Source organism: Nuphar pumila, chromosome 17, assembly GCF_984573655.1.
Source record: "Nuphar pumila chromosome 17, dmNupPumi1.hap1.1, whole genome shotgun sequence".
Lineage (NCBI taxonomy): Eukaryota > Viridiplantae > Streptophyta > Magnoliopsida > Nymphaeales > Nymphaeaceae > Nuphar > Nuphar pumila.
Window position 1 is genome coordinate 3,825,735 of NC_143265.1, and position 23,511 is coordinate 3,849,245.

The 23,511-nt window shown below is 37.6% G+C and overlaps 1 long non-coding RNA gene across 1 annotated transcript; it reads left to right on the plus strand.

The window, feature by feature from the left end:
• The first annotated feature begins 5,632 nt into the window (after positions 1-5,632).
• LOC149811387 (uncharacterized) lies at positions 5,633-22,456 on the plus strand. The gene is made up of 2 exons (XR_016428556.1): positions 5,633-5,803; positions 22,135-22,456. It is a non-coding gene; the product is annotated as an uncharacterized LOC149811387 (long non-coding RNA).
• Positions 22,457-23,511: the final 1,055 nt, after the last annotated feature.

Sequence of the window (23,511 nt, forward strand, 5' to 3'; positions counted from 1 at the left end):
TGTGTAAGCCTAACAAATTAGATAGTTGATTGAAATGATAAGTAATTTTCTGTTTCATTTTTTTAATGACACATGCCATTAGTTTGTATTTTCATGTAGTTTACTTTTATTAAAACTGAATGCATCAATTATTGGGTAAAACTTATAGCTTTAAAAATATACTTAATTTTCTGTGCATGAGATTCGATCCAATTGTAATCCATATTACATGTAAAATTGTTTTGCAGACAAGATAAAAGGGAATCAGGTGGGCTTGTAAACTGGAATCCTTAAAGGAATTTGCTAGCGCTTCCGAACAATCAAAGAAATCCATATATCCTTTCAAATACATTTCCCTTGAATTTCAGTATTTATATTTCTCCCAACTCCCATTGAATCCCACCAAACGCAGCATACAAGAAATTGAGCTCAATGGTGTTTCTAGGCATTTATAGAAGTCAAAGGGCAAGCATCGGCCTCCCTTTGCAAAGTCCAGGTACTTTTACGTCCCTTACCACTTACAACTAGGGTTTTATACTACTTGGAAGCAGGCTATGAGGGGGACTTGACCGGATGGAGGTGGGGTTTGTCGAGTGAAGAAGAATGGTTGTAGCATGAGCCCATGCTCAAGAGGTGCGAGCCAATTGATCCTTTGGTGAATATCATGAGCCTCCTGAATCTCTCCCCGATCCACGGCGGATATTTCTTGGCCGAGCCCTGCAGGTTGACATTTTCGAAATCAAAGGTGGGAAATGGTCAGACCAAAAGAAGAGTCAATTGCTTCACATTGAACTTCATGCATGAATAATTGAGCCTAGCTCGAGCTAGGCTGGGTTCTACCCCAAAGGCGGACTTGGTAGCATGATACGGCAACTGGGTCTAACTTGGCTAGTTCCCAACCCAAACATTGAAAATTTTTGAGGAATTTGTTGAAGCTTTATACCGAGGTGGTGGATGTTGTAGAATGAACGATTCCTTTAGTTTCAGATGATTCACCATCGTTAGACCTGTCCTTCCCTACAGCCATGATAGGAAAAACTTCATCAGATCATACTTTTTTTTTTTTTTGGGGGGGGGGGAGGAGAGATGTAATAATTAATTAGAGTGATAATAAATATTAGAGTCGGATGACCTTATTCTTAAAATAAACCATTTTTGTCGACATAGAAAGCTGGGGTTAGGCTGACCCCTATCAGTTATACCGCCATACCATTGGGATTCGAACTTGCAACGTCCCAACGCAAGGTGACGTGCACTAACTGCTCCTGTCAGACAACCAGAGACCCCGTTGGTATTATTAAAATAAACCATTGGTGCAAATGTGCACACCACAAAGTTGTAATTGGGTTCCACTCATCTTCAAAGTCATCCCTATCTTCATACCCTTTTTTAGGAATTCATTGACCCAAGTTTCGATCAAATCTGCCTTGGTATATATATGTGATCTACATCATTCATTTAGTGAAGATGAACATTTAACTGGAATCTGACTTGCACTCAGGATTTTTTAGTGATTAAAAAATCAACGGTTGACAAAACACAAAATTTTTGTAATTTAAAAAATGACATTTTTTGTTGAAAAAAAAATATAATCCAATGGTCAATTCTTATTAAATCGCTCATGAATCCATTTATGGAATCAGATTTGTTTAGAACAACTTGCATCAATAAGGTTTGATAGGGGTACGAAGATGGGGGATGAGTGGAACCCAATGAGGAAAATCTCATCACAGATTATTTTTTTAAAGTAAATCTGGCCCTACAGACATGTTTCACATGTTCATTTACTTTAGAACATGTCAATAAATTTAAGCATTAGCATATATTTTAGAAATGATGAAGCTGAATGAACTAGTTTGCAACGAAACATAACTACCAAAAAATGGCTTCTCACATTCAAATCGTTTTATCAAAAGCATGTTTTCATTAAATGAAACCATGCAAAAGCCTTCCACGTACATATAAACGTAAATTTCATTTTACATTTTTCCAACACTAAATAAAGTCAGATTTCATATTAGCAGCGAGCTTACATAAAGCTTCGGAAACGTAAAAAAGCAAAGAAAAAGAAAACACATTATCTTTTTTTTTTAAGAGAAAGAAAAATTTTCATTGCTAAAGAATTGAGCATTACAGTGATAATGGGAAAAAAGTGCATTATCGTGGGTTATATTCAATCCCCATTGCACATTTTACACCTCCATCAAGTGAGATATGCTGTGGTTATGGAATATAATAATTTAATCATATACAATATGATGGTAACTGTAATAGAATATAATAATTTGATGGACAATTATTTTGCTGCCACTCACTTTTGGCACAATACTACTAGAACATATAATAAATCTAGCTAATTTATTTATGTTTTGATAGTTTTGCCCTTTCCTCGCCTGATGATTAATCATGGTGCCTGATTTTTTTCTGGTGATTACTTACATGGCGCCTGATTTTTCTAAGCTTGAACTTGGAAAAGTGGTTTTGAGCAAGAGACCACAAGTTTTAAGCGACAAAAAGAAAAAAGAAACTCATCAAAAAAATTAATTGGCCAGATTTTTCATATTTTCTATGGTATTGTGGTCGAAAGTTAGTGCCATCTACGTCTTCTTCATGGGATAATCTGATCATAGGCAATATGATAGCAACTACTAATGAAAAGAGAAGATTACTGCAATAGCTTACCATCCTCAGGGAGGTCCTCCGAGTCCCCAACAACTGACTCCGTGCGACAGTACACTCTAAAACTTGGGGAGTCGGGAAAATCTGCCAAACTAGGCACATACTCAAGCTCCTCAGCACAACCCTCCTCCTCCTCCTCCTCTTCACTCTCCTGATCCTTCCCATGGCTCTTCTGCTCATCCCTACTCAGCCACTTCTCTCTCTCATCCTCATCCTTCTTCTCCCTATCATCCTCACCATCCTTTCTAGCCACAAGCTGCTCCGTTTGGGGCCTCTCGGCCTCGTCTCTCTCCTTAGACGACGTCTGCTTCTCTAGTTCTTCTTCTGGTGGTGGTGGTAAGGTCGCCTTTGCGGAGACATTTTGGTGGTGGTGAAGGGAGTCGGGGGGAGAGGCGTCGTCGTTGTGGTTGGGGAGGAGCTGAGTGGAGGAGAGGGTGCTGAAGGTCTTGGTCATGATGCGCCTTCTCCCTGACGCTCGCAGCGTGAAGCTTCCCATCTTACTTCTGTAACAGGCGAGGAATCTCATGATTGGATCTGCTGCTGCTGCTAAGTTGGTGGGATTGGGCCTCGACTCACCGGGGGAGAGGGGAGTAAGTTAATGGAGGGAGAGTGGGAGTTTTTTTGCTCTGCGAGGGGGCGGAGGGTGTTAGCAACTGGTGGCTCAGCTGAGGAGTTGGGGTCGGGGTTTGCGGGACAACGGTGGAACCGTTGCATGGGTACATGCTATATTGAAATCATGAGAGAGAGAGAGATATGCTTCTTAGTTCTTATCAAAGGCTTTTCTTCTTCTTACATGGCTTCGTTGGGAGGCATTCCATGATTATCTCCGTGAGAATAGAAGTTTTAAAAGGTTGTCCACAGGATACATTTGGAAGAAGCGAAAGATGTAGGAAAAGTGATGCAAAATAAAAAATTCATAAGGATTTTTTCACCCAGAGACTTTTGCTAAGAGAGTTTTTTCTAAAAGTAATATTTTCTAGGGAGAAAATTTATTTTTACACTCTTCACCACCTATCTCAACATCACTACCACCATCCATTTCACCACCACCCTCCTCCTCTCTCTCATTTTTTCATATTTTGCTATTCTGTTTTTCTCATGCTACCCAAACAAGCTAAAAACTTTTCTTTGAATAAAAAATTCTCATGAGCAAAACTTTCTTTTTCTAGAGTTTTTCTCTCTTCCAAACGTACTCATAATGTTTTAAATAGTAACAGGGATCTCATCATTTGAATTAGGACGAGTTTCTTTATACATTCAATCCTAGCCACCCAGCAGAACCATCTATTGGCTCGATGGTTGGGATTGAATGTATGATGAAACCATCCTATTTCAAACGATGGGATCCCTATTTTTTAAATAAAAGGGTGTTCTTAGACCTTGGGATCCAAGGAACGCGATTATGTGAACCAGCCAATTACATGGGCCTACAATCTATTGTTGTGGGCTCCATGCAATGGGGTCAATATCACATGACCAAGCACTCGATCCCAACAAGTGAGTTTAAGGGGAGCAGATAAAGTGATATGTCCTCACCGTCCATTACAGTCATCAATGGTCACCACTGTGTCTGCTCATCAGAAGCTTTTTAGTGAGCTCCACAACTTGCACAGGAGACCGTAGGATTGAAACAAGGGACGGTGGGTGTATTTCCAACGTGATTTGGTAGATATGCTCTAAAACTAGGTTAGTCTATATCCATACTGTTTGTGAGAAAATTTCACTTAAAGTCTGACTTTTTTGCCTGATATTGCAAAAAGGTTTCAATGTTTTCTAAAAAGACAATTCAGAACCTAACTTTTCACTTAAACTGTCAAATGAATATCTCAGTTATGCTAACCCAAGTTAACCCGAATGTTATGTATATATAACAATTTCTAAACTGCCTCAACTTATAACAGCCAAACACACCTTTTCGAACCAAAAGTTAAGAATGATACTTTATCTGGATCTTAACTTGAAATTAACTTTAGGGATAAGGATGTCAATGGATCAGATTTAATTCAATATCTAACCGAATTTAACTTTGATTAGTTGCATTCAATAAGCCAAACCAAATCCAACTAATAATTGGATTGGGATTTGGTTTTGAGTTTTGCTACAGAATTCAACAGCTAGATAACTGAATTTGATGGATATTTGAATCTGATTACATGTAAAAAAAATGGATACAGTATGAGAGTTTGTCCATTAAAATTCAAATTCAAATCCAACTGGGATTGGCCAATATCTGATTAGTTGCATTTAGTGTTGGACACATCCCACTTGAATTCAAACAGTTTGATCAGACTTTTTGTATTTGAACTCGGATCAACATTTTCTATCGGATCTGTCTTTAATCCAGATTAATATACATGTGTTATTTTTAATCGTAAAAGCACACGAAATGAACCCTTTTTCTTTATACCGGATACAGTACTACAATGTAAGTTCTGCATCTGAATTAAATTCTACTTTAAATGGATCTAGTTCAGATTCAAGTTCGAATCAGACCCTGAAATTCAAATTAAAATCAAATATCCGATCTGTTCGTACCCCACAACTACAAGTAGGGGTGTCAACGGGTTGGATCTGGTTCAGACCTAGTGAGTCCAAACCCGGGTCTCTCTTTGGTCTCTCTTTGAAGTGCTGGGTACTGGGTCCAGACCGGGGTTCTATCAGGTCCTTTATAAGAAAAACAATGTCTGGATCCTATAAGAATTACATGAATCAACCCAGTAAAATATACTGCCTTTTATTTTTGTACATTGAAAAATCATAGGTCTTAATCAAAACTTGGGTCTGGTATGAAATTTTACAAACAATACCCGGCTCCATATACTAATTGGATTCTTTGAGTCCGACCGGGTTTCTAATCGGACCTCTTTTTTATCACCAAACCTGACCCTATAAGGCTAGGTACGGGTCGGGTCTGGATCAATCCCGACCCATTGACACCCCTAACTACAAGTCTACAACCAGTGCTTCTCGGCACGAGAGAAAGAGAGAGAGAGAGAGAGAGATGGGCGGGTTCGGTTTCTTCGTGACGACGCGCGTGATGGAGATCGTGAAGAAACACGACTCTGGAGGGCTCGTGTGGAAGAGGATTAAGCTCACCCACACCCGCAAAGCCAACGCCAAGAAGAGGTTGGGTCGTGTCTGGCAGGTCTCTCTTTCTATCTCCCTCCCTCTCTCTCTCTCTCAACCCAGAAATGCAATTCTATACTCGATAGGCATAGTTTAGGGGCTTCTGGTTTTCTTGTTTCATTAGCAGCTAAGTTGTTACAGAAGAGGGGTTTGTTGCAATATGGTTAGTGTTTGTCATGGTTCTTCTGCAACTGAGACAATTTGCTCTGCAGATGGCAGAGTCCAATTGTGTCATTTAGTGTGTAACTCACTGACCCATGTTGTTTTCTGACCCTTTTTCCTTGAATAAACAATTGGGTTTTACACTGATTATCCAGTTGTGTAGAAGTGGTGCGACTCCGAATGATTTTGGTGTCTTTCCAATGTCAAATATGAACTGTAGATTATGTTCTGCTCGTGGTTTGTGAAGTACCCAGTTGGTCTATGTGTGTGATTTTTATGGGCTTCATAGAGAAGATGGTGATAAAAAAACCCAGCATAATAAATTTAGGTTTTTTCATATTTTGGCTTTCTACATTTTCTATTTTTGACATGTGAAAACCCAACAAGTAAATACGATTAAGTTAAATTTCTACGCCATTAACTTATTGTTGTTAACTTGGTTACTAATTGCTGTGATTGGGGGATACTAGTTTTGTATTTCTTAGATGACCAGCCTACTGGTGAGTGAGGTAAGCCAAAACCTCCCAATTGTTTATCTTGGTTGCTTCCTGGTTGCCTTGTTTCGGCAAACCTTAGTGTAAGCTGTGGATTCCAACATGATGACTTGTGGTTCTTTTCAATTAGCAAATTCTTCCCCTTTACCTTTTTGCTTGAGGAAATAAAGTGTGAATTCTTTTTGACATAAAGTGAAAAATTGGATTCAAATAAAAATGTGGCAAGGTATTGTACGGCAACCGGAGAACAAATAAATGGAACCTATGCTAACAACCCCCATTCTTTACTGTTTAATTTCTATGATTGCTTTTGTTTGCAGTTATTGGAACCTAGGCTGATGGGTTTCAGAATTGCCCATATGATTTAAATGTTTGGAAAGCTTAGATTTATGCTTCATTTTGCCTTTTTGTGTTGTATGTTGTTTCCTTTTATGTGCTACAGTATTGGCATGAGTAACTAATTGCACTGAAGGATAAATTTCCAGATTGGCAGTTCATTGTTTTGATTTTTGATGCATGTATTCTACTGCTTACTAGTTATATCAAATGAATTTGTCCATCCCAGCTTGATGAGGCAAAAGGAAAAAAATTAAAAGAAGTGATGTAGTCTGTGCATTGTGTGCATCTGTCTACTGTTCTTGAAATTGGATGAATATATGAAGAACATATTTGAAGTCATACAATGAACATGTTTGAAATGTTTAAATTATAAGTCATGCCTTTTCAGTCAGATGGTGAACTCTAGTAGATCTCAAATTGTTGTTAGTTTCTCTCAGGAATGCTGCTGCCTTATGTGCACATTTATGCTTTAGTTGCAGTCTTCTCTGATAAACATTTTTAGTGCTTTTATTTTCATTTACCTGATCCAATCATGTCTCCCCTTCGTCTGTCCATTTTCTCAGTAAGCATCATATATTGATTAGCTGAAATTCTTCATGAGGATTATGCCACTTTTCAGCAAGTCATTAATGTTCTCAAAACAAACTGCCATAGCATAGGTGCTTCCAACTTCAAAAACATTATCACTCATTTCATTGTGCATTTATCAAGTACTCTTCTTTTGACTGTGGATCTTCATTCCATCAATGATGCCGACTTATATTCTGGATGCTCAGTGTTTTCCATTGAATAGGCAGAACACTCTTCTTTTTTGAGGGTCTTTAAAATTTAAATTTCTTCTTTTGCTTTTGTGAATGTGAACAAAAGGATAATTGCTTCAAAACAAATAAAAATGTTAATGTATGCATAACCATTGAAAGGTCTAAACATACACACACACACATGCACAAACACACAGTGTTGTCCATGTATCTGGTATTTTAGGCCTCAACATGTCTATTTCTGAATATTCGTATAACATGTTGATTGTTATGCTGCAGTTTTGGATGTTTGGTTATTGTTTCTTAATTACTATGGACAGGTTCTATGTCAAACAGACACTGAGCATGTGTATCCTGCATTGACGGTTGACACAACACAATACCAGATACGATACTGGACATGCCATGATACTTCATGGACATGGTCAAACTTATGCTTGACACAGTCAACACCCTGTCCTTAACTTTATTTCTTTCTTTTCATGATCTTGATTATTTATTTTTATTTACTTCATTGCTTTTTCTTTTAAATCTGTCTTTGTTTGCATTATATTTCACTTTTCAACTTAGATTTGTTCTTTAATATTTTTAACTATAACAATTTAGAATTGTCCAAGAATTTGCACTTAAGATGTTATTCATGTTTCATTTCTTTAGATTAAGATTTTTTAATGTAAATAAACACATACGAACACTAATATGTGTGTGTGTGTGTGTTGTGTGGTTATGTTCCCATGTCCTAATTTTACAAAACTTGTGTGTCATGAAGCGTGTCCAATTTGTGTCCCTTATCTGTATCTGTGTCTGTAACATAGGACAGATTATTAAGCATTCTTGAAATGCAAGAAAGTGATATTTCAGTTTTACAAGAATAAAAATTTGATGCATAATTGTGGAGGATATTGACAAAATTTCCTATCTGAGCATTCAGTATTCCAATGCTGGTTTGTCATTTCATATTATCGAGTAGCACAAAGTCTAGTGCTGGGAGACACATACATTTCAACAAAGTTCAGCTGAATGGACGTTGCTCAATTGGAATGAAACGTGTTATGTATTCAGTGTGCCTCATTCTTGGTGCTGTGTATTTCAAGGCAAGCGAGTTATTGGCCTTACCTCATCTTGTTGAAGGTTCTTTGTGTCTTTAGTTCTTCTTCTTCAGGTTTCCTGTATGTATGCAGGGAGGTAAGCAGGTTGGAGCTGCAATCCCTAATGCCAGCAAATGGGTGGCACATATAATTGCTAACGTCAGCTTGTTTAGAACTTCTGTTGGCTAATCAGAAAAATATGAAACTTCTAGGTGGCTTGGGAAGAACTCAACAGCTGGGAGCTTCTCTTCCAAGACAAGTTCTCTAGAACCATAGAATTATTCATTGATTTTATCATCAAACCTTATCCAAACTACTGACACATATCATGATATTTTTAAAATACAGATGGTGATATTTTGAAAATATTATGAAGGGGGTATTTTGGTAAACGTTAAAAGCAATACCTTGATATTTTCAAATTGTTGTGATTTTATTGTTTAAACTTTAAATAGATATTCTTCAAATTTATCGTGATATATAAGTTTTTATTTGCAAAATCTCAGTAAAAAGAACTTTTACCCAATTTCTTCACATATTTATCTAATTTCATTTTTTTTTCCTAACATTTTGAGTATGTTTCTGCTGAGATTTTTTCCAACAACCTTAAGAAGAAAAATTTGAAAGCTACATGGGTCAGCTTATTATAATTTTGTTCTTGTGATCCCTACCACATGGTCAGCTACATGAACCCTCTTCCTCCATTCATTCTTATATAGAGCTAAAACCTCTACGGCAGATCTATCATATTCTATTTGATGGAGAAACAAAGTGACACCTGATTCTATTTTTTTTCCTAATTATATGGTTGTGATGAGGCATTACTTGAACTCTAACTTTTGTTTGTAGATAGGGATGCACAACGAATCGAGTCAGCCCGGACTCAGCCTAGAGCTCATCCGTGCTTGCAAATGAGCCGAGCTTGTACATGTCCCTGAGGCTCGGATGAGCAAACGAGCCAAGCTTGATCGGCCTATTGAGCTTGAGTAGGCTCGGTAGTTTATCCATGGTCATTTCGGACCCACCCCACCTCGTCCCGCCTCATCCCGCGCCACCCCTTTACCCTTTCTCAAGTAGGATTGAAATAGATTAGGGTTTCTTTTCCGTCAAACCTCCCCCCGCACCTCTCCCTCGCCTCGCCCTGATGGCCGATGCCCCCTCGCCCTGCCGATTCCGATCTCCCTCACCAGCACCGTCGCCCACCACCACAGTCCCGGTGTCGTCGCCCTGCCGAGGTCCGATCTCTCCTCCTGGCGCCATCGCCCTGTGGCCCTGTCGAGTTCCGATTCTTCGACCTTCATCCCCTTTGCCTCCCGGTGCTGTCGCCCACCACCACATTCCCGGTAGTCGCCCACTGCCACAGTCTCGGTGGTCCCCTGTTACTCCCGGTGCACCACAGGGCTTGCATGGTTAGTTATTTTTTTCTCTTTTGGTTTGTCCTTTTCTCCATTGACTTTATGTACTCCCAACTCCTATGGTGATTTCCAAACTATATATAAAAGATTTTTAGATTTGTTTACCTCCTATGGCCTATGCGAGGCACCTTTGGAATTTATTGTGGAAAATCTTGATGTTTGTGTTGTGGATTGAATGGTTGTGTTCTGGAATGATGTATAGTAGTAAACTGGAATTCGTATTTAGAGCCATCATTAGCATGTGGCAGATATAGCTCATGCACAAACTGACATGCTTGAATCTATGGTTAAAATGTTGCTTTGTTACAGAAAACCAGCATAGTGATTTTGAAATGATGTGCTTGCAGGCAACAAGCATGACATTGGATTAGTCTGCCTTAGATCCATTTGTTTTTGAAGAAACTCTAGAACAAAATTTATTATATTTAGGTTTAGATTTCCTTTTTCTTTTTTTCCTTACTGATATGAAACAAATATTTTGCGACTTTTTGTTCTTTCCATCTAGAATCAAAATCATCTCAGTAAATTACTTTTGCAGTTATTATTTTATTCATATTTAGTACAAAAAATCAATGGTAACTCATAATAATTAAAGAAGTTTGAAATAAACACTAGTCTTTTTATGCATTGCATTATTTTATATTTTAATTACGAAGTTATTCCTTTGGAATATGGATAGTGGTGTTTAGATGTCTAGTTTTTCAAGCGGAGTGTCCAACACTTCCTGCTGTGTCAACAAGGACTCCTGTATCAATGTCCAGGTTGTTGTATATGTTAGGTTTTGCATGCTTAAACATATTTGATGACATTTTGTTTTCTGAAAGGTAAATGGGCCTGTAGGCCCTATACTTGTTGAAGACACCTGCCTCTGTTTTAATGCACTAGGTGGTCTCTCAGGACCTTACATGTAAGCTATGTCACATAGGTGCTGGTGCGATGATGCAACACTTAAAAAAGCTTGGGTGCGGGGAGGGTATATATATATATATATACTTTAATAGTTTTAAGTTAGCATTATTAATGAAATAAAAATAATTATCATATCATAAAAAAATTATCATATCATCAATTCATCATGCATAAATTCATGCAATAAATCAAATTAACTATGAAGTACAAGTCAAGTAAAAAAGATTGCATAGCAATCAAACAAGTCGAGTCGAAAATAAGCAAATTATACTAACAAAAAAATCAAACAATGCATAATTGCATACCAAAAGTATGTCATACATAATGTATATGATGATGAGGTAATGATCGTAATAATTTTAGAACCCAACCCAAACTTGGATTCGTACTATTGAACCCATGCTGGGTTTAGGTTCTGTCGAATCCAGGCTCAGGTTGGGTTCGGTTTTGTGGGTTCAGATTCTGTCGAACCTAAGCTCATGCTGGGTTCAATTCTATTGAACCTAGGTTTGGGTTTCGGTTTTATTAAACCCAGGTTTGGGTTCAGGTTCTGTCGAACCCAGGCTTGGGCTCAGCAGAGTCAAACCCAACAAGCCTGTGGGTTTGGTTCTTCTGAACCCAGGCCTGGGTTCAACAGAGTTGAACCCAACATGTCTAGATTCAATAGAGTTGAACCCACATTTGGGTTTTGGTCTATGTCACATGGGTGCGGGTATGGCACTTTAAAAAAACTTGGGTGCAGAGGTGCAGCAAAAATATAATATATATATATATATATATATATATATATATATATATATATATATATATATATATATATATATATATATATATATAAGTTTTAACGGTTAACAACAGTAACACTAATGAAATAAAAAACAATTACCATAATATCATCAAATCAATTCATCATCATGCATGCAATAAATCAAATTAACAATCTACAATTCTATTCTACATCATAAAAACTAACACCACAATTAAATCAACCTAAATATATTATAGACACAATCAAATAACTAAAGCAGAAAAGAAGTAAATTATATAGTATACTAGCAAAAGAAGCAAAAAATGCATAATTACATACCAAAAGTATATCCTACACAATGTATATGATGATGAAGTAATGAATCCTAATAATTTTCTGCTTCATTATCAAATGCATCATAAGAAGGAAGACTTGAGCTCGGATAAATCCATGTTTGTAATGTTGAAATCATGATCTCCCTCTAAGTCACACTCTTCTGGATTTACATCTCAAAATTTGGATGATTCTTTTCTGCATTATTAAAAATTATAAACAATTTGAAAATATTAAATACAAGTATATTTAAATGAAAAAATTAAGAAATAGTCAAATAACTAAGAGAGCAAATTAGTACCTGTATTCATTATTAGTTCGCGAAAATAGTCGAAGATTTGAATGAACATATACTAAATCCTCTGCACGCTTGCTGGTGAGTTTGCTTCTCTTCATGTTGTGGATTTAAAAATATGTGCTTCAATTTCTTTCACAACAGGATGAACTAGCAGACTGAGATAGTAATCTCAATGCAAGATGTTGGAGAAAAGATGTTTCTGATCCAAATGTTGACCACCATATAATAGGATATATATTATCTTCCTCTCTCGTGAGTAATACCTGTCCATATAATCTCAAAGATGCAAAATTTTCAAACTCTTGTGTGACTTGATTTAGAATATGTAGTTCTGGATAAAGTCTTGTTATACACATTTCTATGCCTTGATAGCTCTGGGTCTAAATTTGGAGGGACACGACCAATACCACTTTCCTGCCACTTTTTTGCATAATATTTTGGATTAAGAGAATGTGCCATGCAATGTAAAAGAGTGTTGCTCTTATCTCATCTTCTGACTAAAACTAAATGAATATGGTTAAAAAATTATGAATCATCCAATGCAGGATTTTTTTTTATGCTTGAAAACTACAACTTGTATTTTTTCAATCATATTATCCCACATTTCATAACCTTTGTGAAGCATGGGCTCATCCTTATCAACTTTTCTCAACATTTTCCAAATAGGTTATGTAAATTGAATGAAATATACGACTCTGTCCCAAAACTCATTATCAACAATGAATTTCTTAATTTCTTGAGCCTTGACATCATTATCAGTACGATATAATGTTCAATTATCATCAGTCACCATGTTAACCAAAATATTCTTTACTTCCTTAATCCTCTTCACCATCACGATGATGGACACAAAACGTGTTTCAGCGACCTTCAATAATTTCAAGTCAGAATGCCTATTAAATATAACATTAACATGATGATGGTTGACAACAAAATTCCTAATGCTTTTGACATTTTTTTTTTAATTTCTCAATCCATGAACATAGAGCATATGCTTGTAAATTTTCTTCTTCTTTGGGGTTGCTCTTGAGGGTCAGATTCAAGCTGTGTGCTACATAGGGAGTCCAAAAAATATGAAGACACTCTCTAAAGTCAATGTTGTACTTTTACAAACTAGAGCGTTGTCTGTGATGATTTGTACTACTTTCTAATTATCCACTTTTTTTATTACTTCTATATATAATTTCTTCAAATACTCAACATTTTTATATTCCCCATATACAACAAGTGCTTTCAAGAATACTGGGCCACTAAGAGAAGAAACAATGAAATTGATTAGTGGACGCCTTTGAATATTTGTCCACCCATCAGAAACAATGGAAACTCTATTTTGCTCCTATGAATATTTTTTAATCTAGCAATCTCTCAACATTTGCCCTCTCTTCTGCAAGAAGTGTGGTTCATAATTTTTCTGAGCTTGGAGGTACATAGCCACTCAAATTACAATTTGCCAAAGAAGTAAATAAATCCTTCCAATAAGAATTTTTAACTGCATTAAATGAGAGTGAACTAGAATAAAAATACCTCCCTACTTTTCTATCCATCTCCTCTCTTCCATATGTATTGAATGCTGCTTGTATCGTTCCTCTTCCTCTACCTCCTACATCCACTTTTTTTTTTAGCATCTTCTTAGTGGCTTAAAAATGACACACTAATTACATAAGAATCACGCGTTGTCTTCCTCTTCTCATATTTTTCTTGTATTTTCTTGTATTATTTTCGCATTTCCTCATCAACTCTTTTGCATCCTGAAATGCCATGCCTTGATATCTTCAACAAATGAACCTTAACTCTTGTGTAAAACCCAACAAAATCTCTTTCACAGAGCGTGTATCGAAATCTCTTGTTTCCACCACCTCCTTCAGTTTTTGCAAGCTTATTTACATGTGCCCATAGTGGCCCCACATTATCACATGTTGCAGTTAAAGAACTCAAATCAACACTCTCACTACAACTACCAGTAACACTAGCAGCAAAACTCACATGTGGGGATGAGGATGATGCAAGTCCTTTCCCTTTATCTGATATTTTTGTCTTGAAAACAAAAAAAAATGTTATATTAAAATCAATTATGCACACAATCAAGATTAAAAATATTGAGTGCAAGGTCAATAACTGTGAAAATCTCTATAAAGAAAGTATGTGTACAAAAACACAATACTTGAAACAAGAAGTGTGCACAAATGCACAAGGAGAACTCTCATAAGTGCACAAAGGCACGAATACACATGCACAAAGGCATAAAAATAAAGAGCTTCTTTATTAAACATGAAAAAGGTTTACAAGAAGCTTAATAGAACTAAAGGGGGATGACCCCTATTTATACAAGCATTGGAGTCATGGGGGGCTCCAACATATACTTTGGAGCCCCTCCAACGGTTATAAATTTAACTGTTGGAGGGGGCTCCAATGTATATATTGTGGGCCCCCTCATGGTTAATTGAAATAATAAAAAAACAAAGGAAGAAAAAAACAGAAAAGTAAAAAGAAATAAATTACAAAACATATTATCAAAAAAAGAATTATGTGTAAAAAGACTGATATACCCCTATCGGGTATTCATACATATTTATATATATAGTTAGATAGATACATATACATATGTATTAGATATATATGTATATGTCTCTCTCTCTCTATATATATATTTATATATATATATATATATATACAGAAATGGACAAATTCATATTACAATTTAACAATAACATATATAATAAGTTCTAAAAAATATAGTAGTACGTATAAATAAATACCGAAAGGGTTCTTAAATAAAAACTGCCTGTACATGGCATTAAAAACTGCATGTACAAGTGTTACCAAAACCGTGTGTACATAGGCACTAAAAACTGCATGGACATGGCATCATCCAAAACACATATACATGTGCACAACAAAAAGAAAACTCATGTACCTCTTCATTAAAACACATACATCATAAAAATTGTATGTAAATATGCAACAATGATGCAGGTACATAGGCTTTTTAGAGGAAACATATATACCTCTACACATACAGGTTTGCATAACAGTAGATATACATAGCTAACAGAAAAAAAAACAAGCAAACATCCTACTGATATGCATGAAAATCCCAACACACAGTATATCTAAATTTGCATGAGCACTGCATACGCATGCAATACAGAGAAACAATTAAATTGCACCTGTGCACAGTAAAATAACGAACAACCTATGTCACAGGGATTCGGCCAGACAGGTGCCGCACCCGCGTCGACGCGACGTGGGTGCGGCACCCGGTGCGGTCAACCTGACCCTGGGTGCGGTCAATGCACCCAGGGTCATTTTGGTCCATTTTTGGATTTTTTTTTTAAAATTTGCCCTGGGAAATGGGCTGCGGAATGTAAAAAATGGTTGTTCTGGTACCATCATCAACAAAGACGTTCAGGCCGTGACATTTTTTTAGGTGGTGGCTTGTTGGAAAATCTTCATTTTTTTAGAAAAGATCATTTTGGGACATTTTCAGGCCTGTCACTTCGAATATAAATGGCTGGAATTTTGAGCTTGAGGGAGTGAAGGGGGGTTGGCCTCGATAAACTTGGTTACAGGTAAAGGTAGCACTTTTGTTAAACTAATGATATATAAAATAATGTAAAAATACTGTGCCTTTGGACAAATTGAAATTTGAGAGAGAGAGAGAGAGAGAGAGAGAGCAAGGTTTTAAAACCCGTGACTCGGAACTCGACCCGTTCTTTATTGACTCGTGACTCAGCGGGTCAACTCGGTGACTCGGACCGGGTTTTGTTAACTTTTGATTTTAAAAGAAAAACAATATATAATTTGTCTGAAACCATGTTTTTGAGTAAACATAGTCTCCAAATGTCTGTAAGAATATAAAAACAACTGCAAAGAGCTATAGAGGTTTGCTTGAATAATTGAATTTGATATCTATACAAGCACTTTGACAGTCAATTTGTCATGTGCCACAGAAATCTGGGAGTTTAAAGATTAAAAGTTTATTAGATGTAGAACAGTTGGTCACGACAAGCAAAAATTCATTAATTTTGCTAGTTTAAGTCCCAACTCCCAAACCATTTCATCAGCTTGCAGAAAGTACTAGACTCTTTTAGCCTTACTCAAGACCTGGTTCTCCATTTCAACAGTTTATCTGATTTTTCATATCAATCCCAATTTTGAGGTAAATAAGGTCTGAAACTGCAAAATAGACCATTTTTTATTTGAAAAAAGCAAATGCATACAAAAATCTCCTGGTTTTGCCAATAGAGTAAGTTTTTCAATGTATGTTTTTACACAGTCAATTGTACATACAATCTATTAGAACACAATTTTTTTTTTCAAATAGTTTGTCAACATGTAAGCAAGTTTCTCAAGGGCTTCACAAATCAATGGCCTACAATATGCCAAAATTTCATGACTCAAAAAACATATTTTTACATAAAAAAATATGATAAAGGTGTGATTCCTAGCAAATAAACCATGTTGAACACATATATGAGGTCAGATTGCTTAGATACAACTTGCACCTATGATTTTTCAACTAGATTGTACAGACAGTAAACAGTAGACTGCATATATGTATATATATCATTACCATTTGAAACTCAAAGAACAAATTTCAAACATCCCAGAACTCGCCCGAGTCAGGCCGAGTCAAGCCGAGTCAGGCCGAGTCAAGCTCGAGTTTTGGCAAACCTAGTTTGCCTTGCCGGGTTGACTCGCTGGAGGGCCGAGCCGAGTCAACGAGTTGACTCGGCGAGTTTTAAAACACTGAGAGAGAGAGAGACCCATCTGTGGCAATCCGAAGATCGAACCCTTTAATTTCACTGACTTGCCTCAACGCCTCCCTCCATTCTTTTACTGTCTTCTCTTCAATGCATTACTCATGTTTATTAAACGCTGCCTCAAAGGGACCCTTCTGTTTTCGTACATCTGAAGGATTGACATCGTAGAAGATGGGAATGAGCATCTTATTGGTCTCAACCATCTTGGCCACCTCCTTGAGGCACCATTTTGATTTGGCATAGTTTCTGGACAAGATGGGTATGCAGACTGCAGGCCCCTCAATCGCCTTCCAAAGGTTGTCTCCTATCTCCTCTCCGATCTCCAGTCTCTCATCATCAATGAACGTATGAACGCCTTTCTGAACGAAAGCCTCATAGAGGTGTCCTGCAAAACCCCTTCGTGTGTCCTTTCCTCTAAAGCTCAGGAATACTCTGAATTCCTCCTCCATAAGAGAAGTAGATGAAGAAGATGAAGGGTTCTGAGAGAGAGTTCAGCCAGTCTTATTTCTGCACTTGAGGAGGGTAAAGATTCATAGGTTGTAGGGTATTATACTATTACTATAGAAAGAAGAAGATGAACGGCAATGCTTAAAAGGTGCTCTGGGCCTAGCGTACATTCTTGAATGGTAGTCAGCCCAACGAACTGATGCCATGCGTTCGTTGATGGGACAACTGGAACCACGCGTTTTGGTAATGTTACATCAGTAAGGCTGGATTATGGAGAGTTTCGTCTCTTTCATGAACAAAAAATGAAACATTTTGGGATATGCAGCTTGGTCCAAGAATCAACCACATAGATGAGCCCCCATGAAATGTTTTTCAGCCGTTCAATTTTCAGATTAATCTAGATTGGGCATCTAGAGCAATGTTGTCGGTGTCGGCAGAAAATAGATACGATAGTAGCCTGAATCGGTTATTTTTGAATAAATATAAAAAACACTAAAAATTAATTCTTAATATTTTTTTAATGGTTTTAACACGTGTCACGTTTTGATTGACATGAAATATTTTTTAATTATTTTTTAACCTATTCAGAGCGATTCAATTAAGGATTGGTATCGGCGGATTCACCTGAATCGTTGGCCCGATACTGACAACATTCATCTAGAGGATTCGCCTGATCCACTTTCTTTTACTTGGTGTACAAGTATAAGTGTCGGTTCAAGTCTGGTTTTGTTCGGAGATGTTACCCTACCCAACTCGATTCAGGTCTGAATCTGAATCCTGCTAAAATTGTAGACTTTTAGGGCATGTTTGAAAACGGAGGCAGAAGTTGCACGGGGAGAACTGTTTTCAGTGAAGCCCACACGCCCCCATCAAACAACAATAAATTTACAACCGCTGCTAAATATTTGGACGTACATGTGAACGGGGCTGCGATGGCCTGGGGCCAGCTAGTGCATGCTCTACGCTCACTTGTACGAGAGAGGACCCGCGCCGGCGGAAACCCCTTCTATATATATATATATATATATATATATATATATTGCTGCACCCGCACCCCCGCACCCAAGGTTTTTGAAAGTGCCGCACCCGCACCCGCACCCATGTGACATAGCGAACAACATATAGGTAAACAGGAAATATAGAATTTTTGCATGAATCCTAAAACCCATTCCAATCCCTATCAAACAGAGTTTCTTTTTTTGAATTTGAACCCTAACGTGAGCATCTGTCAAACAAAGTTTTTTTTCCCTAAAATCCAACGTGAACCTCTGTAAAAAAAAATCTGATTCTCGTTGCTTTAAAACCCAACGTGAACATCTATAAATAAAACTAGATTTTTCAACACTTAAAATTACAGATTTTTCATCAATCTAAACTACAAGTTTTGCATCAATTAAAAATACAGATTTTGTATAATCTAAATGAGAGAGATTGAAGGAGAGAATGTGTACCGGACGGTGTTGCTCGAGGTCGTCGTCGGCGTCGGGGTAGGGTCGTCACACAGTCGAGGTCGGGAGAAGAGGTCTCAGCCCATTTTATTGGTTTTTTTTAAAGTCCGAATGTTGGATATTTATGACTCTGGGTGCGTTGACCGCATCAGGTGCCACACCTGCACCCGCATCGCGTCTCGTCGATGCGGGTGCGACACCTGGTTGGCCGAATCCCTGTGACTTAGGTTTTGATTCTGCTGAACCCAAGAGCCCAACCTAGCAGACCTTGGTTTAGCAAAGCCGAACCCAAGCCTGAGTTTAGGTTCTGCTGAACCCAAGAGTTGAAGGGTTCTGCCCTTGTGGCAACGAGAGAGAGAGAGAGAGAGAGAGAGAGAGAGAGAGAGAGAGAGAGAGAGAGAGAGAGAGAGAGAGAGAGACTTATCTGGGTGTCGTTGTTGTCGGAAGAGGAGGAGAACTGGTGTCTCCACCGCTGCCGTAGGAAGATGAGTGGGGATGGGAGGCAGAGGAGGGGTGTGCCCTAACGCCACCCCTAAAATACGATTTTGTTTAAGTTTTTTTTTTACTTGGACCGAAATGGACTAGGTCATAGTTGATCGAGTCCATTTCTGGACATTTATAACCCTGGGTATGGGTTGACCGCACTTAGTTCGGTTGATTCTTATGGTAACCACACCAGGTGCTGCACCCGCACCCGCGTCATGTCGCTTTGATGCGGGTGCGACGATCTTAAAGAAGAGTCCATGTGATTAAGTGATGCATGTTGTGCTCTTGTTGGGAACATTGTTTCTTGACTCTTAGTTTCAAATCAATTTTCTGAAATCTTCTTGTCGTTCTCAATATTTTGTGCTTGAACTTTTTAAGTTCTCATAGTATTATTATTTCTGTATCTGAATTTTTCCCCCATTCGGTAATTGTTCTGATTGGCATGTTTAATCTGGGATTATCATATGGACAATTTATACTTAGCAATGTTACAGTATATCTGGATTCTGTATATCATATCAGGTATCTATTTATCTGTTCATGGTGCTTATCAGGCAATTGGGCCAGTTTATTCTTAAAATGTTACATTATATGTGGATTATGTATATCATATCAGGTATCTTATTATTTGTTCATGGTGCTTATCAGGCAATTGGTCCAGTTTATGCTTAAAATGTTATACTATATGTGGATTCAGTTTATTTTTCTTTTAGAATGATCCAGGGACCAGCATTAGGCCAAATTATTATAAAACATTTGGAGCCCGGGTAAGTTTGGTCCGTTGTGCTCTGAACGAGCTTAACGAACCGAGCCGAGCTCGGCATGAACCAAGCCTGAACACCAGTGGTTCAGGCTCGGGCCGAGCATGTACATGGAATTGGTTGGGCAAGCCGAGCTTGTACATGCCAAGCTCGGCTCGAGCCCAGCTCGTGTGCATCCCTATTTGTAGACAGTCAGGATTTCATCTACATGAGTTTATACACTAGAGGCTTCTATCCTTCCACATGATAGTATCCCTAAGCTAGCCTGCCAAGAAGCCATTGTTTGCCCTTACTATGGAGCTAGTTGAGTTGGGAATACTTTTCAATGTATGAAACATTAGAAAGACCTTATTAGTCTCAGACAAGGTACCATGTCCTGGCTGTCTTTCTTAACCTTTCAACAAACACACTAGCGATACTCTACTATACCCAGGCAAGACACCAATTCCCTTCATTATTTCCACTAGGAATATTTGGTTGTCCTTATGAAGTCTCCTAGTCAATATGGTGCTTGGAAGTTTCATTCTAATGAGGTTTCCTGGTCAACATGGTGCTTGGAAGTTTCATTCTAATGAGGTCTCTCTCTCTCTCTCTCTCCTGGCATTTATGGAAAACAATTTAGATGTGGTTCCTTTTCGAAAAAAAAGAAGACAGTGAATGTGCTGTTTTTGTCATGTTTGTTTATTTGTTTCCCAAAATGTAGTTTTGGTTCTCCTGCAAAGTGCAAACACATCAAGTATATATTGATACTGCTTTTGATATGTTCATCTAGGGCTGTCAACGGGTCAGGGTTGACCCGGACCCACCCATATATAACTAATAACCAGGTCGGTTTTGGGTTTTTTCGAGTCACAAAAATAGAATCCCGAACCCAGACCTGCATAATTTTAGAAATTTATTTTTATTAAAAATAAATATAAAATACGGGTCGGGTACCCAGCAAAAATCATGACCCATACCCAGACCGCATATTGCTTGGTCGACCCAAATATTATTTGAGCCGGCACTTTTCATGTCCATACCTAGGAATTCGGGTTTGGGTCAGGTCGTGTCGGGTATCGGATACAAACTGGACCCGTTGACAGTCCTATGTTCATCCAAAACAGGAACGGTACCATGTAATTGGCTTACTTGACGTGGATCAGTCCTAAGTCTACATAACTTGAAAATATTTGCATGCACATTTTTTCAGTATGATATTTGGACATGGATAACCTTAAATCCCATAATATTCTCTTTAGCTCTTCTTTCTGTTTTAGTGGAAGCAGTTTCATCACTGTATGATCATTGGATCTGGTAGTACGGGCATATTGCTGATTGTGGAAAGATCTAGGAATTTCCTGTTCTGTTCCGTGTGTTTGTGTTTGTAAAATTGTTCACTATGATAATTTAGAGAATTGCAACTTTATTCCTGTAATTAGTTCTCCATGGTTCTTGGTTCTCTCATCGTGGAAGGGTTGGATATGGTAGAATAGGTATGTTGGTGATGACAGAAATCCAGGAATTTCCTGCTATGCTACACTGATATTATGTGTTTGTGTGCGCATGCATGCTTGCGTGTATGCATGCATTCATGTGTTTGACGTGCAAGAAACTAAAACATGTTACGGAACCATCTGTGATTGGTAATTTGTTTCCTTTAAAGAGGATGAGCATTGCAATCCTTAAACTTCAAAGTTCACTTAGTTATGTGAAAAAAAATCCATTCTTGTTGTACCCTTCTAGATGAAATGCTTCTCTGTATTCTATGAGTGATCTTTATTATCTTGAGAACAATGAGGTGTTAGTCCTGTTCACATATCTCTATGTGGATGATGAAGTCTATAAACGTGCTGATCTTGTTGTGTTTCTCTTTGTTCTCCATCTAACCCTTTTCCTATGTGGTTACTGTTTGGCAGAATGAAGCGGTACTGAAGGCTTGTTCTGAACCTCCAAAAATATATTCACCGGACATTGCAAAGATTGTGGAGAGAAACATCAATGTTAAACAATCTTAAACAAGTAACCACAAACAATCTTGAAAAACTTCTATGAAGGCATTCATTTTCAAGGTATCTTGTGAATTGCAAGAAGCATGATCTTTGACATGTTCTAAGGTGCCAGAGTCCTTTGTGCAGATGCTACTAAAATAGATTAATAGACTCTGTAAGCAGGTTTAATATTTAAATTTTGACAAATGGAATTGTGTTGTTAATTAGTGATTATCTGTTCACAGAAAAAGGTTGTATTTCCAAAGTGAACTTTATGAGACTGGCGTAAGAAATATGGAAAAGGATTCTGATACATTTTGGCTACCAAATATGCAATTGCTAAGGTGCACCATGTGGACACAATGCCTTTAATGTTCTCACCTTTAGCCAACTTTTCCAACAGCCACTTTAGGCATGCTTGCCTCCTGTTCACATAATTTGGTAACAGATCTCATTTCCCAAATATGCGCTTTGCTAGCTGTCCTTATATTCTGAAATTTTCTGTAAAAAAGCTACCGGGGATTTGGTAAGCTCAGGAGAACTTACATCTTAAGAGGCTAGGGGGGTAGGTTTGGCAATCCACTTGTCCATTCCTAGGGGTTTCTCCCCTCCAATTTCCTGCCCTACAAATTTGATGTTTTTTACTGTTTAATATTGAAAAGTAAAAACCTCATAAGGTTGGCATCCCTAAAATGCATAGGGTGTTGGAACATTCTCTTAGAAATCTAGCAAGGTAAACTGTCAAATTTGTTAATCGTCAAAGCCACTGCACATAGAGGAACAAAAGTTTAATATTCTTGAGGTGCCTCGGTTTGTTAAACGGTTTTGTCTATGAAATGCTTCACATAGTGATCTTCAGTTATGAAGTGCTTAGACCATAAACCGGCTGTAGAACCATTTGATCACCATTCTATCTTTCTTCATTGGAATCATTAGTTCCTTTAAAGTAGAGATTACCCATATGGAGTAGTACATGGTAACTTTAATCTATAGTTCTCTATGCATGAAAAGATGGCACTTGTAAAAGGAATATTAGAAAGAGTATGTAGTGAGGCTGGGGTTCCGTCTTATCAAATATGGTTGGTCCCTTTTTCAGATATTTGTATTTGGTATGTATTTAGATGCCTTGAATTGCTTTATTCTAGACATATATCTAAATCAAAAGGAATGGGCTTTTCATCTTTATCACTTTCACTGCGGCCATTACACAGCCACTGAAAAGATTCATGACCCAATTGCTATGTAGGGTTCTTTGCAATAGAAAAACGAACAAAATAATGACTGAAAAAACGAGATAGCTAGATG